Source organism: Schistocerca gregaria, chromosome 3, assembly GCF_023897955.1.
Source record: "Schistocerca gregaria isolate iqSchGreg1 chromosome 3, iqSchGreg1.2, whole genome shotgun sequence".
In the NCBI taxonomy this organism is placed as follows: domain Eukaryota; kingdom Metazoa; phylum Arthropoda; class Insecta; order Orthoptera; family Acrididae; genus Schistocerca; species Schistocerca gregaria.
Genome location: NC_064922.1, coordinates 597,969,190 through 597,989,504, shown reverse-complemented (window position 1 = coordinate 597,989,504; position 20,315 = coordinate 597,969,190).

The window sequence follows — 20,315 nt, the reverse complement described above, 5'->3', positions numbered from 1 at the left end:
AACACTGGTGCGACCTGCGCAATTTTCCAATCTGTAGGTACAGATCTATCGGTGAGCGAGCGGTTGTATATGAGTGCTAAGTAGGGAGCTATAGTATCAGCGTAATCTGAAAGGAACCTAATCGGTATACAATCTGGACCTGAAGACTTGCCCGTATCAAGCGATTTGAGTTGCTTCGCAACCCCTAAGGTATCTACTTCTAAGAAACTCATGCTAGCAGATGTTCGTGTTTCAAATTCTGGAATATTCCATTCGTCTTCCCTGGTGAAGGAATTTCGGAAAACTGCGTTCAATAACTCCGCTTTAGCGGCGCAGTCGTCGATAACAGTACCATCGGCATTGCGCAGCGAAGGTATTGACTGCGTCTTGCCGCTTGTGTACTTTACATACGACCAGAATTTCTTCGGATTTTCTACCAAATTTCGAGACAATGTTTCGTTGTGGAACCTATTAAAGGCATCTCGCATTGAAGTACGTGCCAAATTTCGCGCGTCTGTAAATTTTAGCCCATCTTCAGGATTTCGCGTTCTTCTGAACTTCGCATGCTTTTTCCGTTGCCTCTGCAACAGCGTTCGGACCTTTTTTGTGTACCACGGGGGATCCGTTCCATCTCTTACCAATTTATGAGGTATGAATATCTCAATTGCTGTTGCTACTATATCTTTGAATTTGAGCCACATCTCGTCTACATTCGCATAGTCAGTTCGGAAGGAATGGAAATTGTCTTTTAGGAAGGCTTCTAGTGGTACTTTATCCGCTTTTTTAAATAAAATTATTTTGCGTTTGTTTCTGATGGATTTGGAAGAAATGGTATTGAGCCTAGCTACAATGACCTTGTGATCACTAATCCCTGTATCAGTCATGATGCTCTCTATCAGCTCTGGATTGTTTGTGGCCAAGAGGTCAAGTGTGTTTTCGCAACCATTTACAATTCGCGTGGGTTCGTGGACTAACTGCTCTAAATAATTTTCGGAGAATGCATTTAGGACAATCTCGGAAGACGTTTTGTGCCTACCACCGGTTTTGAACAAGTATTTTTGCCAACATACCGAGGGTAGGTTGAAGTCCCCACCAACTATAACCGTATGAGTGGGGTATTTATTTGTTACGAGACTCAAACTTTCTCTGAACTGTTCCGCAACTGTATCATCGGAGTCTGGGGGTCGGTAGAAGGAGCCAATTATTAACTTAATTCGGCTGTTAAGTATAACCTCCACCCACACCAATTCGCACAGAGTATCTACTTCGACTTCACTACAAGATAAACCACTACTGACAGACACCAACACTCCACCACCAATTCTGCCTAATCTATCTTTCCTGAACACCGTCTGAGACTTCGTAAAAATTTCTGCAGAACTTATTTCAGGCTTTAGCCAGCTTTCTGTACCTATAACGATATCAGCTTCTGTGCTTTCTATTAGCGCTTGAAGCTCAGGGACTTTTCCAGCGCAACTACAACAATTTACAACTATAATTCCGACTGTTCCTTGATCCAAGCACGTCCTGTAATTGCCAAGCACCCTTTGACATTGCAGCCCATCCCGCACTTTCCCGAGGCCTTCTAACCTAAAAAACCGCCCAGTCCACGCCACACAGCCTCCGCTACCCGTGTAGCCGCCAGCTGAGTGTAGTGAACTCCTGACCTATTCAGCGGAACCCGAAACCCCACCACCCTATGGCGCAAGTCAAGGAATCTGCAGCCAATACGGTCGCAAAACCGTCTGAGCCTCTGATTCAGACCCTCCACCCGGCTCTGCACCAAAGGTCCGCAGTCGGTTCTGTCAACGTTGCTGCAGATGGTGAGCTCTGCCTTCATCTCGTAAGCAAGACCGGCAGCCTTCACCAAATCAGATAGCCGCTGGAATCCAGAGAGAATTTCCTCAGATCCAAAGCGACACACGTCATTAGTGCCGACATGTGCCACCACCTGCAGCTGGCTGCACCCTGTGCTCTTCATGGCATCCGGAAGGACGCTTACTAGCTCACTATGAAAACTGATAAAATCTGTGATCTGATAATCAGAAGTTTAAACACAGCCGAAGCAGCGTCTTTACCCCCAAGACGATTAGTTACAGCTGTGGTTGTACTGTCTACAAAATAGTCAGCATTGTTGCTAGTGACCTCTTTATACAGTAATTGAGCCATGTTGGCTCCCATCAATGAAAATGTAAATGAGCGTATTGCATCGTTCGCCGGGAGGCTCCTATTCGGGGAAGTTCGGCCGCGAAGTGCAAGTTTTATTTCATCCGACGCCACGTTGGGCGACTTGCGCGCCGGTGATGAGATTGAAATGATGAGGACTACACAGCACGCAGTCCCCGAGCGGAGAAAATCTCCAACCTGGCCGGGAATCGAACATGGGCCCGCTTGCATGGGAGGCGAGCACATTACCACCTAGCTAAGCAGGCGGATTCCTATCGATATTATGTGTGGTTAGACTCTTTCACTGTTACTGACAAGCGAACTTCCCTATACGTATTTTTCGTTTTGGCCCAATTTCACTTTGAACGGGGAAAACACACCCCGAAACGTAATTGGGCATATTAGATTTGATGAGAATATCTTCGAAACGATTATGTATACAAAACGTTTATCATATAAAAGTTCTTGATAACAGTACAATAGAATTTTGTAATAATTTGAAATTTTGCAAATTACCCCACTGTCATTAATTAATTTCGAAAAATGAAAACTTTTGTTACAGTACAAATTAAAGAAGCTTACAAGCATATTAAAACTAATTTCCGAAACATTTTTTTGGAAAACACGCTTATACAATGTGCTGTCAGAGAATTTTCAAAAACCTCACTAAAACCGCTAAACATTAATTACTAGTCTAGTTATTTATTTCACTTGCGTTCGTTTTATGCTTCAAATTGTTTTTTTACGGTTTACATTCCTTTTCTTTGTTTACCGTTTCACATAACTGTATTTTTTAAATTTCTTATAATAAGTGACTCATTATTATGATACAAAATCATTATAGTAATGAAAATCCGTAAATAAATGCTTAAAATATAAGGTTTTCTTACACCATGCATGTAAAATGAACGAAATTTTTTCACATAATGTACATGACGGAAAACACAATATACAACAAGATTGATCAGGATTTCAAATTATTTATATCAGGCATATTTCGGTTCTTTGGTAGGCCTTGTCGAAAATAAGTGATTATGTACTAGTGACTGCATATTTATTATATTGTCCCTCAAGTGGAGACTGACAACAGAATCATTCAACAGAACTAGATCTGAAAATCTCACAATGTTCCCCCAGCATTGCACATACATGACACGCCTGCACATGTGCAATCGAGCCCTTTCGCATCACCAGATGAACATGGTCCTTGTCTTCAGGTGCGGTGCTCTTTACGGTTCTTTCACAATGACAGCCCTAGGAACCTAACAATAATACAGATTTTTCTGTCTCACTGAGAACCAAACATGTTTTGAATATCTTTTGACCTGGTCACACGTTTGTTTACCAGATGTCGATGTTCTCACAACCAAATTTGGGGCTTCAAAAAGACATTGTGGAATTCTCGTTCCAAACTGACCACTAGTTTCGTTTTAAAACTATGAAAAGGCAGCTGGTCAGTGTGAAAAAGCCATTTTCACCATCGTACCATGACAACAAACTTCTTCATTTGGTGATCCTGAAGGAATCGACGGCACAGGTACAAACGCAGTGTTAACCCTTAAAAGTGAAATTGGAGCAAATAAAAAACTACGTATTGCATTATTCCCCCCCCCCCCCTTCCACTACACATGCAAAGTTTCATGAAAATCGATCTTTGACACTCGGAAATTGTAACCACCCTGTTAAATTATTAGAAACTTACTAAGCCGGTATCGTAATTTTGAAATAAGAGTTAGTGTGAATGTCGCGTAACAATTAGTTTGTGTGAAGCACTGTTGCGACAGGGGCAAAGGGGCCAATTATGGAAACTAAGCCATTGAATATTGAAAGTAACGTTATTAAGGAATACACCCGACCGACTACACAAAGTAAAAGGGCGCACACATTCGCAAGTGAGTGGTTCAAAATAAGAATTAATTCTGCAAGGGAAGTGGGTCATAATTATAGTTACGTTGATACACACTCACTTCTATGCGAACGCACGACCGGGATAGAGGCACATACATTCTAAGTACTATAATTCCTCGTGGCTTGGGTAAAAAGAATTATGGGAAAAATGCATTTATTCGCCTGAGAAAGAAATTTAACGGACTTCGTTATTAAATGGAGAGAAACATTGCAGGTTCTGAATATCGCAACAAATATGACCTAAATATTGAAATTGACATTGGAGGCCACGAAGGGAAAGAGATGAACACATTCACTTACTTGTATTGATGAGCAGCGTCGTCGTGAAGATCGTCGCCTCCAGCTAAATTCTCCATGCAAAATTAAAATAATAATAATCTTTTAGGGTTACAGGAGCTCGGATCCATGGTATCGTAAATGAGAAAATCGTATTGTTTCAGAAGTTGCTTTCATTATTTAGCACAATTTCACTTGAAAGTAGCGAGCACTTGGTTTATACGTCTTCCCGTCAGGTCATGAGAACAACGAAAGGTAACTATTACTAAAACCAGTAAATGAAGAGCGTAAATCTTCTTTTGTCCGTCAGTGTTAAAAACTTTTCAAATTAACCTTTGATTTGAGAGTCGAATAATTATATATGCATTTATCAATAAGAAAAAAACGAAGTTTCTTCACAGAATATTTCCTTTTGAGCAAAGTAGCGAGTGTCAGGCTAGAGCGTCCTGTCCACTCCTGGCATACCAGCTGAGTGAGCGTGTTCAGAGGAGGCCGTGGCTGAGCGCATGAGGTGTGCACGAGAACAGGAGGCGAAGTGAGCAGCTACACATCGGGCGAGGTAACCGCCGAGTCGAGGGAAGCGGCCGGAGGGAGACTGGTGTGCCGCTCGCCACTTGGGACAGACCTTGTTGAGCTGAAAGATACACACTCTGTCTGCACGTTTCAGAACTTAGCTTGTCGCAGTGAGCTTGTGCCGTGAAACTGACTTTGAAATATAGCACAGCCTGTTTACCGCTGTTTACCAAATCTTTCTATTAACTGAAGTCAATTCTACTTAGTGGTTAATACTTGACAACAAGCTTGGAAGCAGTGGACTATTTTCGTCTTACATAGTTTCAGCACGTTGTTTGTTCTTGTCACGTGGGTTCGAATAAAATGTTTTGTCTAACGGTTTAAATTGGCCATTTATCAGTTTGTGTCCCGAGGTAGATCGTGAGAATAGTTTTATACAGCTGGTATGACATTGCTCAGTTCAATTTTTCAAGAGGTTACAGCCATTGCCGCAACTGTGTTTTAATTTGCTCTTGTTTCTTTTTATGTGTGGGATTTAAATTATTTAAGGAGGGTCGTTCACGAAAAACACATACTATTTAAAAGGTGCATCAAATCCTCAATCTTGGGGACACAGCAACGAAATTTTGAATCATGCTTTACTTGAAATTACTACATTTTCAGTTAAGTTCCCTTGATTATAAATAGTTAACTTTTTGTGGAATTTGATCTACATACTTGAGTACCAGAAACTGTTCACGAGATTTCTACAAAATTATGTCTGTTTAATCTCTTTGTATATATTAAGCTTCTCTCATGAGGTTCTTTGAATACATCGAATATGAGAATTTTAATAATTTTTGATTATAATTCCTTACGTCAAGTATAAAATTCATACAAACTTCCAGGTTGTTTGTGCCAAATCTCAGCTTACACTCAGAATTTTAAAATTTACTCTTGTGACAACATCTACTGGCTTTATATAAATAAGTGCACAAAATGTCATAATTTTAGCCTTGACATTCATCGACAGAAACGTACACAAACCTTAAAAAATTTAATTTTTTGAAATGCAATTTAAAGCTCAACCTAACGTTTTTCTTTTTTTTTTCTTACGTCACCCCTCCAGAAGGCCACAGATTTGAACTCAGGATACTCAGGATATTCTTTCCCTTCAATGCTTCTGTGCTGGTTTCTTGTTTTCTGCCTTCTTTGCTTTACCCGGTCTTCAACTGACTTTTCAGCTGCAGAGAGGCGCTATAGACATTTTTTTCCAAAATTTATCGAGATTTCTTATCTTCAAGCTCATTCTCTCTAAAAACTTCATTCTCCCTACGTTCCGTCATTAAATACAAGAATTGCATTGTAAGTTGCAAATTTTGACAACTGCTTCAGATGAAAACCTGGTTTTAGGGCATCATTTCCGTGTGAGTTAATTTCGAGAGTCATTTAATTTCTGGGTTTTGCATCAACTGTAGTGTCACCGCCAGACACAACACTTGATAGGTGGTAGCCTTTAAATCGGCCGCTGTCCGGTAGTATACGCCGAACCAGCGTGTCGCCACTATCAGTGATTGCAGACCGAGCGCCGCCACACGGCAGGTCTAGAGAGACTTCCTAGCACTCGCCCCGGTTGTACAGCCGACTTTGCTAGCGATGGTTCACTGACAAATTACGCTCTCATTTGCCGAGACGATAGTTAGCATAGCCTTCAGCTACGTTATTTGCTACGACCTAGCAAGGCGCCAGCATTCGTACTATTGATATTGTGAATCATGTACCATAAAGAGCGACGTTCTCCATGAATGGATTAAAGTTAAGTATTCCACCAGCTACGTCCGTTTTTCTCAATTGTAATTCACTTGACATGTTCCAGACCTCACGCCAGCCTGCGTGAGCTGAGACGCGTGCATTTCGGCCTCCTTTAGAAAAACACGGTTGGCTCTCCTGCCAACCACAACATCAACAAACCTTTTTAGAAGCCAAGGTGGGCCCGAAATCTGTAAGTGGGCTTGACAACATCCAGGATACAATTTGGAAGCCTCTTCTTGTGAATGTAGGTGTTGCTAACCCCCTGAGCCTGTAGATATGGAGTGCTGCTTCAAAATGTAGACGTGGCAGTACAGTTGCGTCATGCATTTAATTATTTTTCAGACATTTCTGATGCGATTTAATCATTGAAACTATGGGAACTTATTGTCCAAGAGTTATAACAATAAATAAATAAATAAACTGAAAACTGACATCGCCGATCACTTTTGTGAAAGTCCCCCCTTAAGCAATTTCCGTCAGATTCAAGTATTGTTTCAATTTATTCTTGTCTTTATTTGTGCAATGTAAATTACTGAAGCAGTTCTTATTGCTGCTTGGCTATTGAAGAGTTAACAGCTTCTGTCTTGATGTACTAACATTATTGTTTTAACTTCTTTGTTTTATGTGGAGTTTAAATTATTTATTACTACCCTGAACGATTATTCTAAAATATTTCGGAATAAAGGCAATGTAATCCGAAGTTTTGGCGAGCTTAAAAGAGGTGTTCGATTTGTGAACTGGATACTGTGTATTTGTTAAGTGAATTTCTATTTTATGTTTTAGAAGAACCAGTCACTGTGCTACTTGCCCAGATCCAGTTTTCTGAACTGGTGCCAGATTTGAGTTCCTCCCACATTTTCATAAGTATAAAATCAAATTTATTGGGCATTTCTGGCACTTAAGTGTACTGTCGTTTGTTATTGTGCACAGTGCTGGAAAAGTTAATTAAACTTTTCTTTTGTTGTGCTATCTATTTTTATTTAGGGGCCTGGTCCTACCACTCCACAAGCACGTTGCTCTATGTCTATTTCAGTAATAGATGATATTGCGAAACTAATTTGACAGAGCACGAAAGAATCAAGTCGAAACAAGACCCCTGCAGCAGGTAGCATTCTAGCATTGTTACTGAGATCTTTGGGAGAGCCAGCTATGGCAATACTATTCCATTCACCTTACCAAGTTCCTGTGACATGCAAAATACCTTCAGATTTCAAGAAAAATAAACTTTAATTCCAAGGAAGGAATGTTCTGACAGGTATCAGTTTCATAAATCATGATCGAGAAACAATGAAGTGAATTATTTATGCCTTCTTATATGACTGAAAATTGAATTTCACTCCCTTTAAACACGTTGCACAGCCCTCGTTGATACACAACCAAATCAGGCAACTTTATACGCAGTATTGTCGTGGACATGTGTGCACACGATAATTTCTTCCAGCCATTCTGTCACGTATGCACATCCACCAATTTTATTTCGCTGATTCCACACAGCCGATTGCTACATACGCACCACTTCACTACCATGACAAACGTCAGTAGAGTGGGAAGAGCGTGGGTGTGGTGCTCTTATGACCACCTGGTACCGGTGGTACAGCAACTACAGTGCTCCAAAGTGATCAGTATGCCCCGTTACGACGTTGACTAATATTTTGTCCGATTAACTTAAACACACACAAATATACGTAGTGTAATGGAGAAATCTTGCCTCTGCCAGTTGATAATTTCACATAGAATGTTATCCCAAACCCCTGTCCCTAGTATCAAACAAATGCTACAACATTTATAAAACTTTGAACGTCATTTCTAAGTTAAGCTCGCATAAACTTCTGTGTACTTCGTAGTTTACGTAACTCAATGATGATATCATGATGACTACAGCCATCTCAGTGATTGAAAATTCACAAATAATTTTATTTAAAACAAGCTGAGTACCTGGCATTGCTCAGCTATGTGTTTATTCCAATCTCATTCCTCATCTCACTGTTCATCTCCTCATTCTAGTCTCTCTTTCCATCTCCTCCGCCCCCATGCCCTTGTCCAACTCCTCCATCCCATTACGTACGTACATACATCCACTTTTATTATACAGGGTGTAAATTTTAAGTTGACAAACCAGAACAACTCGAAAATAAGCTTCACACGAAAAATGTGTAGAATCCAAAGTTGGTTATTTTCGATAGGGACATCTGCTGGTGCTGAAATTAGCCTGCCATCCGAGCCTCCTGGGGTGGGCAGGTGGAAACTTTAAAATTCCAAACCGAAACCCCCATTTTTTTACTGCAGAATCAGATTCTACATAAAAAACTACGTACTTTTTGTCTTAAACATTTGTTTTGTTTCTTGGTAGTTGGCGCTGTAACTCAAGAAAATCCATGTTCTCATTTTTCGGTGGAAAATGGTTACGGACAGTTAAAAAAATACTTATTTACTTCTTAAATTTTGATTCGCTAAAACTAAAACTCTCCTTTCCTCCCCATGGTGTGCGGTTTAAGAGAGAGGAATTAGAGTTTTACAAATGTTGACCCAAATACTGTATTAATTTTTTCCGCAGATTCGGTTAAGTTTTGTTGTTTCGTGGTCACGAGGCCACACAACTTTTAGTTATCAAAGAAATCATCTGACTAGCTATCTAACTAACCAAACATCCTACATTTTATTTATCCGTATCCATTTTCCACGCAAAAATGAGAACATAGGTTTTCTTGAATTACAATACCAACTACCAAGAATGAAAACAAATGTTTAAGACAAAATGTACGTAGTTTTTTATGTAGAATCTGATTCTGCAGTAAAAAATGTGGGTTCCCATTTGAAATTTTAAAGTTACCTCCCGCCCCACCATCAGGGGCCAGGGGAGGCGGGCAAATTTTAGCACCAGCAGATGTACCCCTCGAAAATAATCAACTTTGGAGTCTACACATTTCTTTCGTGTGAAGCTTATTTTTACACCCTGCATATATGGATACACTCCATTTGCCAATGTTAATGTGAGTATTACGGATGAATGAATGTGTCAGATCAATGTGATACGTGAACTCCTTGAAGTAAGCATGGCTCCCTATCGCCACATGCTGCAAGTACAATGTTTATATTTTAAACCAACAGTGCTAGAGTACATCGACAACGCGTACCGTCGTATGTTCTGTTCAACTCTTACAACGTCCACAACAAGTGTAAAACTCTTCTGCTCTCGTTAATGGCGTCTTTTTATTTTTTGCAGATATCGGACTATCTGACTCAAATATGAGAGCTTTACATAGAGAACATGCTTCATTACAAAATAAACCTGACCATGTAAATGTGCCTAATATGAATACATATCTCTTGTACGTTTCGAATATTAAAGTTTGTCAATTTAAGAACACCGCTTTGGAAGAACAAAAGTCAAATTACTTTCTTTTACTGTCCCTTTTTGCATGTAACACACTTCCTTACCAACGCCTACACTCGTCCAGTCTCGTTTGACAGTTACGTATGTTTCACATTCATACTGAAATAATCATTACTCTGTCGGGGTTCCACATTAATCAAACAGGTAAACACTGGTCACAAAACCATTTTCATTTCCTAACTATTATCACATGTTCCTCCACAACAATTACAGATTTTCAAACGTGACACTGCATCAGCCAAAAATCTCGTAACATATTCGTGACAATCTACTGGTGATTTATTCCTACATGGACCTGCTTTTCTTTTTATCTTAAACTGAACCTAAATGAGTCAACAATACGACAAATATTATGAAGAAGAATTAATACCACCATATCAATATAATTTTGACGGCACGCCACAGTGGCGTGCGCAGACCAGCAGGATAAACAGTGACATCGTGGTAGGCAAATCCGTACAACAAACAATCAGCAGGGAACTTCCGTCTCCATCAAAAATTGTTGTTTTCCAGTTCTCATTCATATTTTGAACGATATATTTCATATTTTCATCGACTTTATAACTTCACTAATTTTTATTGATGATTTATACAGTTTATTAAAACGCCGCAAGCAAATATTTCCATTCTAAATTTTTATTGATGTTTCTATACAGTTTATTCAAACGCCACAAGCAAATATTTCCATTCTTATTTCTTATGGGATACGTCTCTGTTCAGATTGAGACGCAAGAGTTTTAGAAAACTGTAGACAAATAATAACCGACACAAATAGTTATACAAAAAAACGATTGTAAATACATAAGAATGGAACATTCATTGAAATAAACTCACATCCACTAATATGTATACTTCTATATTCAAAACAACCCTTAAGACACATACAGTTATCCTAAAGAACCAATTTTAAAAAAAATAGGACATACATAATAATAGAAATAAAAAGAAACTAGAACTTATGGCACTCCCTACAGTAGGGAGCCATGCTTACTTCAAGAAGTTCACGTGTCACATTGATCTGACACATTCATTCATCCGTAATACTAACATTAATATTGGCGAATGGGGTGTATCCATATATACAGTGTGTAAAAATAGGCTTCACACGAAAAAATGTGTAGACTCCAAAGTTGATGTTCTGGACATTGAGGGCAAAAGTAAATAAAGTGCACTCTTTTTTTCTTCCTCTCGACACAATTTTTACGCTTCTTGAGACACGTTCTTCCACCAGTAGTTTATTTCATCTGTTCTGCCAGATGAATTCGTGTAGTTTGTCTGTTTGGTGCAGGATCTCCTTGTTCTGGGAGAAAATTGGGAACTAAGAAAATCGTAAAGATCGATTTTCTCTGCCGCACGCTTCAGGAATAAATAATGTGCATTTAGCAACAGGAGACAGAATGCATTATGTCCGGTCTCATTATACTGTCTCAACGTGTTGTGGGAAAAGGGATAATAGGCGAACATTTTATCAATACTGTTAATGTGTTCCGTGTATTTAATGTACTGGGCATTCATGTTTTTTTTCTTGATGGAGATTCCATGATGAGTTCTAGTGTGCACCATTTAGCCTCCGAATTCACTGGATACGGCCAGCACCCTCCATTTGTCCTTCTGTTTACAAACACATGTGCCTTATTCGTTGAAGCAAGGAACTGACTGTCCTTTCTTTGAATTTCATTCCAACAATTTCTTGAGGATTACCCTTCCGATTGGAGTGAAGAGTACCAGTGCAGAAACATTTTTGCAAGTAATTCTTTGGTGAGGAATCCACTGTATAACAATTGCCAATAAAGAAACTATGGGCAGTGTTCGTTTGTCCTCCGTCATTTTCCTAACCACATTTGAAGCACGATTTTCCTTCCCACTGCAGCGCCCTCAGTACCACTGTATATGTGGAGTTGACTTACGAGGCTGTTAGGATCAGTTAACACATGCAGTTTCGTCCCAAATTTGTGGCGCTCCCTCGTATGTATTGGCGAAACTTCAGCCTTTACCTCCAAGCAACCATCGACTCATCTATCTAGTGGTGTTTCCTCGGATAATACGTTTTCTCCGTGGTACTGTTGTCACTGTTTGTCACTGGCGGAATTTTTTCGATAGCATTCCAGCATAATTTCTGACATAATTTAGGCTTCTAATAGATAAAAGGCAGATACCTATGCTCTTTTGTGATGGGCAATCCAAATAGGTAACGTTTTCTAATAGTCCTTAACCCTATTCCTCCGCGTGAGTCCCTCGTAAAATATTATGTCCAAAAATGTTTTTGTTTCTTCTGTGTTTGTATCTTTTCAGTAAGTCATACATGTACTCTCATTTTCACTGTCAAGAAACATTTCCAAGAACGTTTCGGTAAACAACAAGAAGATAAATGATATTGGTGTAATAGGATAGGGTAGATCCAAAAGTCATAGAGAACCAGTGAAAGATATCTCCTCTCTGTTATCTGGTGGTTCCTTACACCATTTCTCTTAAGGAGAGTGGGGTTCTGGTGGGGTTGAGAGTCTGTGCCGGGTGCTGAAGCCTCATTGCTGGGTCCGGCCATTGGTGTGTCAGGTGTAACATCTGGTACTTCAGTAGCGCCGGGTACTTCTGTAGCACCGAGCACATCTTGAAAGTTGAAGGGCTCCTCTTCATCCTGATACGAAATCTATTTATCTGACAAAAATAGCTCATCGTTCGTCCATTTTCAACACTCTAAGTAGCTAAGGACTTTGTCTGCAATGTAGATTTTTCTCTTTCTACTTTCAGATGACCCGACATCTAAAAAACGCGAAAGATGAAAAACATTTTTTCCCGTCGAAGTATCAATTAGGGAAGAATTAGTATGTGGTTATTATTTACCTTAAGAGGAAAGAATAATTGTATTGACGGATATTTGTCGGCTAATGTGAGAAATAACAGTTTTATTAATTTTTTACAAAATTTTACTCCTATGACAGAAAACGTGCAAATAACTCATTTATTAGCTATTGGAAAACATTCATAAAAATGAAAAGATCCTGTGTTTTGTAAAATACCTAGAACAGACAAGGATACAGCCAGAGATGTTTAAACCACCACCTCCTCCCATCAGTTTAGTCAAAAGACCATGGATATCTCTGAAAAAAATCTTGGATATGTCCCTGAGAAATTGGTTTTATGAAATAAATTAAATTATTAACTTACCTTTGAGAACAAAAAGAAAAATATCGAAATGATGGAGTAATGAAGATGAATATTCCATGAGCTTGATCAATTCACTTCACAGTACAACTCACGGAAGAACCTGCCTCAATGACAGGAAAAGCTCCACTGGAGGCCTGGCCAGAGTGTCCCTTTTAACCGGCAAGCCAGGCCGAGGGTGACGCTACACAGGCGTGCGGCGTCTGGGAGGCAGTGCTGCCCTCTGTCCATTCCGCGAAGTCACTGAATTACCAAAATACTTTTCTTCTACAAAATGAGGTAACTCTTTCAGCTATTAATTGCTCTGTATAACAAATTCTTCCAGCTACTTGTTCTCTGCAGGGTTGCCTACGACTTGTCCATACTGCAGGCCAACACTAACTCTTCTCGCACACGCCAAGTTGGTGTACGACCGATAGTGCTGAGGCACTGTTGTCACTATACGCCAAGAAAATGCTTCCTCAAAGAAAGGGAGCGCTCAGCTACAAAAGATCTCCAAGCTAGTGATAAGTAAGGAGTACAATATCGATAAGTTATGACTTTAAAGACAGCAATACTCTTTACATCGCCCAGTAGAATTTTTTCGAAAACGCGAGGAAATAAAGTTTTTTGCAAACACAAAGAAAACAGAAATCCCACAGAAATGTTGGCTCAGCAACAAGATTTCCATGAAAAAAGGAACCAATGAACAACACATGAATGGTTCCCTCCTCAGTTACTTCTATTACATCGCAGTACCCCGGGGAAGTACATCAGAAACATCAAGTACAATTCACACTCTTTTGTCCCTACACTGACAATTACAGTTTTTACATCCCCCCATGAGCCATGGACCTTGCCGTTGGTGGGGAGGCTTGCGTGCCTCAGCGATACAGATAACCGTACCGTAGGAGCAACCACAACGGAGAGGTATCTGTTGAGAGGCCAGATAAACGTGTGGTTCCTGGAGAGGGGCAGCAGCCTTTTCAGTACTTGCAGGGGCAACAGTCTGGATGATTGACTGATCTGGCCTTGTAACATTAACCAAAACGGCCTTGCTGTGCTGGTACTGCGAACGGCTGAAAGCAAGGGGAAACCACAGCCGTAATTTTTCCCGAGGGCATGCAGCTTTACTATATGGTTAAATGATGTTGGCGTCTTCTTGGGTAAAATATTTCGGAGGTAAAATAGTCCCCCATTTGGATCTCCGGGCGGGGACTACTCAAGACGACATCATTACCAGGAGAAAGAAAACTGGCATTCTGCGGATCGGAGAGTGGAATGTCAAATCACTTAATCGGGCAGGTAGGTTAGAAAACTTAAAAATGGAAATGGATAGGTTAAAGTTAGTTATAGCGAGAATTGGTGAAGTTCAGTGGCAGGAGGAACAAGACTTTTGGTCGGGTGAATACAGGGTTATAAATACAAAATCAAATAGGGGTAATGCAGGAGTAGGTTTAATAATGAATAAAAAAAATAGGAGTGCGGGTAAGCTACTATAAACACCATAGTGAACGCCTTATTGTGGCCAAGATAAACACGAAGCCCACACCTACAACAGTAATACAAGTTTATATGCCAACTAGCTCTGCAGATGATGAAGAAATTGAAGAAATTGATGATGAGATAAAAGAAATTATTCAGGTAGTGAAGGGAGACGAAAATTTAATAGTCATGGGTGACTGGAATTCAACAGTAGGAAAAGGGAGAGAAGGAAACATAGTATGTGAATATGGATTGGGGCTAAGAAATGAAAGAGGAAGCCGCCTGGTAGAATTTTGCACAGAGCACAACTTAACATAGCTAACACTTGGTTCAAGAATCATAAAAGACGGCTGTACACATGGAAGAATCCTGTAGATACTAGAAGGTATCAGGTAGATTATATAATGGTAAGGCAGAGATTTAGGAACCAGGTAATAAATTGTAAGACATTCCCAGGGGCAGATGTGGACTCTGACCGCAATCTATTGGTTATAAACTGTAGAATAAGACTGAAGAAACTGCAAAAAGGTAGGAATTTAAGGAGATGGGACCTAGATAAACTGACTAAACCTGAGATTGTACAGAGTTTCAGGCACAGCATAAGGGAACAATTGTCACAAATGTGGGAAATAAATACAGTAGAAGAAGAATGGGTAGCTCTGTGGGATGAAGTAGTGAAGGCAGCAGAGGATCAAGTAGGTAAAAAGACGAGGGCTAGTAGAAATCCTTGGGTAACAGCAGACATATTGAATTTAATTGATGAAAGGAGAAAACATAAACATGCAGTAAATGAAGTAGGCAAAAAGGAATACAAACGTCTCTAAAATGAGATCGACAGGAAAATCAGAGAGACCTTTGGAGAAAAGAGAACCACTTGTATGAATATCAAGAGCTCAAATGGAAACCCTGTTCTAGGCAACGAATTGAAAGCGGAAAGGTGGAAGGAGTATATAGAGGGTCTATACAAGGGCGATGTACTTGAGGACAATATTCTGGAAATAGAAGAGAATGTAGATGAAGACGAAATGTGAGATATGATACTGCTTGAAGAGTTTGACAGAGCACTGAAAGATCTGAGTCGAAACAAGGCCCCCGGAGTAGACAACATTCCATTAGAACTACTGACGGCCTTGGGAGAGCCAGTCCTGACAAAACTGTACCATCTGGTGAGCAAGATGTATGAGACAGGCGAAATATCCTCAGACTTCAAGAAGAATATAATAATTCCAATCCCAAAGAAAGCAAGTGTTGACAGATGTGAAAATTACCGAACAATCAGTTTAATAAGCCACAGGTGCAAAATACTAACTTGAATTCTTTACCGACGAATGGAAAAACTAGTAGAAGCCGACCTCGGGGTAGATCAGTTTGGATTCCGTATAAATACTGGAACACGTGAGGCAATACTGACCTTAGGACTTATCTTAGAAGAAAGATTAAGGAAAGGCAAACCTACGTTTCTAGCATTTGTAGACTTAGAGAAAGCTTTTGACAATGTTGACTGGAATACTCTCTTTCAAATTCTGAAGGTGACAGGGGTAAAATACAGGGAGCGAAAGGGTATTTACAATTTGTACAGAAACCAGATTGCAGTTATAAGAGTCGAGGGACATAAAAGGGAAGCAGTGGTTGGGAAGGGAGTGAGACAGGGTTTTAGCCTCTCCCCGATGTCATTCAATCTGTATATTGAGCAAGCAGTAAAGGAAACAAAAGAAAAGTTCAGAGTAGGTGTTAAAATCCATGGAGAAGAAATAAAAACTTTAAGGTTCGCCGATGACATTGTAATTCTATCAGAGACAGCAAAGGACTTGGAAGAGCAGTTGAATGGAATGGACAGTGTCTTGAAAGGAGGATATAAGATGAACATAAACAAAAGCAAAACGAGGATAATGGAATGTAGACGAATTAAGTCGGGTGATGGTGAGGGAATTGGATTAGGAAATGACACACTGAAAGTAGTAAAGGAGTTTTGCTGTTTGGGGGGGGGGGGGGGGCAAAATAACTGATGATGGTCGAAGTAGGGAGGATATAAGATGTAGACTGGCAATGGCTTGGAAAGCGTTTTCTGAAGAAGAGAAATTTGTTAATATCGAGTATAGATTTAAGTGTCAGGAAGTCGTTTCTGAAATTATTTGTATGGAGTGTAGCCATCCTTGTATGGAAGTGAAACATGGACGATAAATAGTTTGGACAAGAAGAAAATAGAAGCTTACGAAATGTGGTGCTACAGAAGAATGCTGATGATTAGATGGGTAGATCACATAACTAATGAGAAAGTATTGAATAGATTTGGGGAGAAGAGAAGTTTGTTGTGGCACAACTTGACCAGAAGAAGGGATCGGTTGGTAGGACATGTTTTGAGGCATCAAGGGATCACAAATTTTGGAGGGCGTCGTGGAGGGTAAAAACCGTAGAGGGAGACCAAGAGATGAATACACTTAGTAGATGCAGAAGGATGTAGGTTGTAGTAAATACTGGGAGATGAAAAAGCTTGCACAGGATAGAGTAGCATGGAGAGCTGCATCAAACCAGTCTCAGGACTGAAGACCACAACAACAACAACACATCTTTGTTAGTATACAGGGTGATCAGGAGGAGTATCACATAATTTTTGAGGTGAGTGTGCGTGTGAAAATAAGAAACTGAAAAATTTCTATGAACATGTGTGCAATTTTCGATCGTAATGGAACTGGAGTGACTTGAAGACTACTCGCATCCGTGAATGAATATGAAGACAAGTATGAATATTAGTCACTGAAATGCCACGTAGCCGCTCTAGTACGCGGAATAATGATGAGACGGATGAGTGTCCATCCTACAAGAGTAGTGGGGGTTCTCCAACAGATTACAGCACTGTGATGTCGCACCGAGGCAACAGCTGCAAGTATACCCTGTGTGAAATCGTGTGTTAGATCAGTGAGCTGGCACGAGGACGTGTGAACGTCATGCTTGAGTTTTCTTTAATTGAGCAAGTTCACTGTGTCTCTGAGCATACGTTCACCCACGCAGAACATGCAGACTTGTTGTTTGTGTACAGGTAGTGTAATAGATGTGCCAGAACGGTTGTGACATAATACCAGAGACGTTTCACTCATTGAGAACTACCTGTGCTATGGTATTTCCCAGGGTTTTTCAAACTTTAAATGAATCTGGAACACTATCCAGTGTACACATAACATCAGAATGTGGTGCTGTCCGGTCAGCTGAGGAAGAGGAAGACATTATTGCAAAGATAGAACTGAGTTCCACAGCCAGTTCAGATGGTTCAAATGGCTCGGAGCACTATGGGACTTACTTCTGAGGTCATCAGTCCTCTAGAACTTAGAATTACTTAAACCTAACTAACCTAAGGACACCACACACATCCATGCCCGAAGCAGGACTCGAACCTGCGACCGTAGGGGTCGCGCGGTTCCAGACTGTAGCACCTAGAACCGCTCGGCCACTACGGCCGGCAAAATGTTCAATTGTGTGTGAAATCTTATGAGACTTAACTGCTAAGGTCATCAGTCCCTAAGCCTACACTCTACTTCACCTAAAGTAACCTAAGGACAAACACACACACCCATGTCCGAGGGAGGACTCGAACCTCCGCCGGGATCAGTCACACCCACAACCAGTACATGGGGCATTAAACCATCAGCCCAATATACCACAAAGGTAACTGTGGCATATGTTACATCCCGAGGTCTTGTGCCGATTCCATGTGCATCCCATGCAACAGTTGCATCCAGCTGACTCAGCCGCGCGGGATTAGCCGAGCGGTCTAGGCGCTGCGGTCATGGACTGTGCGGATTAGACATCCGGTTATGGAGCTAGTTAAATGGAATGCATCTGCTAGGAGGATGGAGACCCGTGAAAAACCTGTCGCTCCAATCATCGACGCTGTGGCCCGAATTAAAGTCTGCCGAGATAATGTTACAGTACTGCCATCTGTTAGAGGACTCTCACATCTCTTGTTGGAAAGCTCAGTCTTCTGTCACATCATTATTCTGTCCACCATAGCGACCAGATAGCATTTCGATTAAGTGATGTTCAGACTTGTCTTCTTAATCATTCATGGATGTGAATAGTCTTCAATCTGCTCCAATTCAGTAACCATCTAAAATCGCACAATTGTTCGTACTATTTTTTCGGTTTATTTTCACATGTAGAGTCACCTGACAAATTATGTGACATTCCTCCTGGATCATCCTGTATGTGAGAAGCAGGCAATGAACACAAACAGAACTGAAATTTATCGTATAACTATAGAAAACAGAAAAAAATATTGAACTGCTTTTGTACAAATGTCCATTAAAATGCTCCCAAAAAGAATACAGTCGTTTTAAATGCCTATAGCATACATATATCTTTATTATAATACTGTTAATGAATTTTCATATAGATCTATAAATATCACATGGACAGGCTGCACAGGAAAAACAGTATCATTAATCATTACCGTTTCAGCATGTCACTGATTTTACCTTTTTTTACTATGCAATATACTACAACAATATTACAATAAGGATAGTTGCTACTCACCATGTAGCGGAGATGCTGAGTGGCAGATAGGCACATCAAAAAGATTGTCACAAAATAACTGTCCGCTGACAAGGCCTTTATCAAATATAATTACACACACACACACACACACACGCACACATACACACACACACACACACACACACACACACACACACACACACACACACACACACAAACGCAACGCACAAACATATGACCACAGTCTGTGGCAGCTGAAAACAGACTACGAGCAGCAGCAGCAGCAGCAGCAGTGCATAATAGGATGGGCCATTGGGTGTTGGTTAGAAGAAGGCTGGGACGGGGCTGGGGAGCGATAGCAGGGTAGGTGTGGGGGACAGTGAAGTGTTGCTGGGGAGTGTGCAGGGACGAGGTGGAGTAAGGGTAAGACAGCTTTGTGCAGTTGGGAGGTTAGACAGAGGGTGAGGGAGAGAGTGGGGTAGCGGAAAAGGAAAGAAGTAAAAAGACTGGGTGTATTGTCGGAATAGAGCGCTGTGTAGCTCTGGGATGGGAAGAGGGAAGGGGCTAGGTGAGTGAGGACAATGACTAACGAAGGTTGAAGGGAGGAGGGTCACGGAAACGTATCAGATACTGTAGGCGTTCCTCCATAGCCAAGAGGCGGCACGCAAGAGCGGAGAAGGCTGTGAAGAAAGAGCGGCCGTTGGTGCGCGAATTCGGACCGCACCAGGCGCGCCCACTGCAGCAAGTGAATATATACGCCGCTCCTGCAGGCCTCAGCGCTTAGATCGGCCTGATCTGCAACATGTTTAATGCTTCGCTATCAGACTGTATTGTTTTCATGTCGCCTCTCGCCAGCGACATTCGCTGTAGTCAAGTAGTGTCAGTTTGCTTTCTGGAAATAAATAAAACTACCAATGTTAATTGATTGACTTGCTGTATAGCATTCTGAGAACGCTGCATTCTGTAGGCACCCTCTTAGCGACGTGAGGGAAAGACACCACAACTGGCCACGAGTCTTATCGTGGAGCTACATGCCTGTCAGCCACTGACTTTTTTTTATCATGCACCTTAATTCTCTCTTGTCTTGTCTTTACTTTGCTGGGCGCTCGCTTTACTTTAACAGTTCCTTGTCGTTCTGGCTAATCAGTTTCTTTTTTTTCAGATGGACGTTACA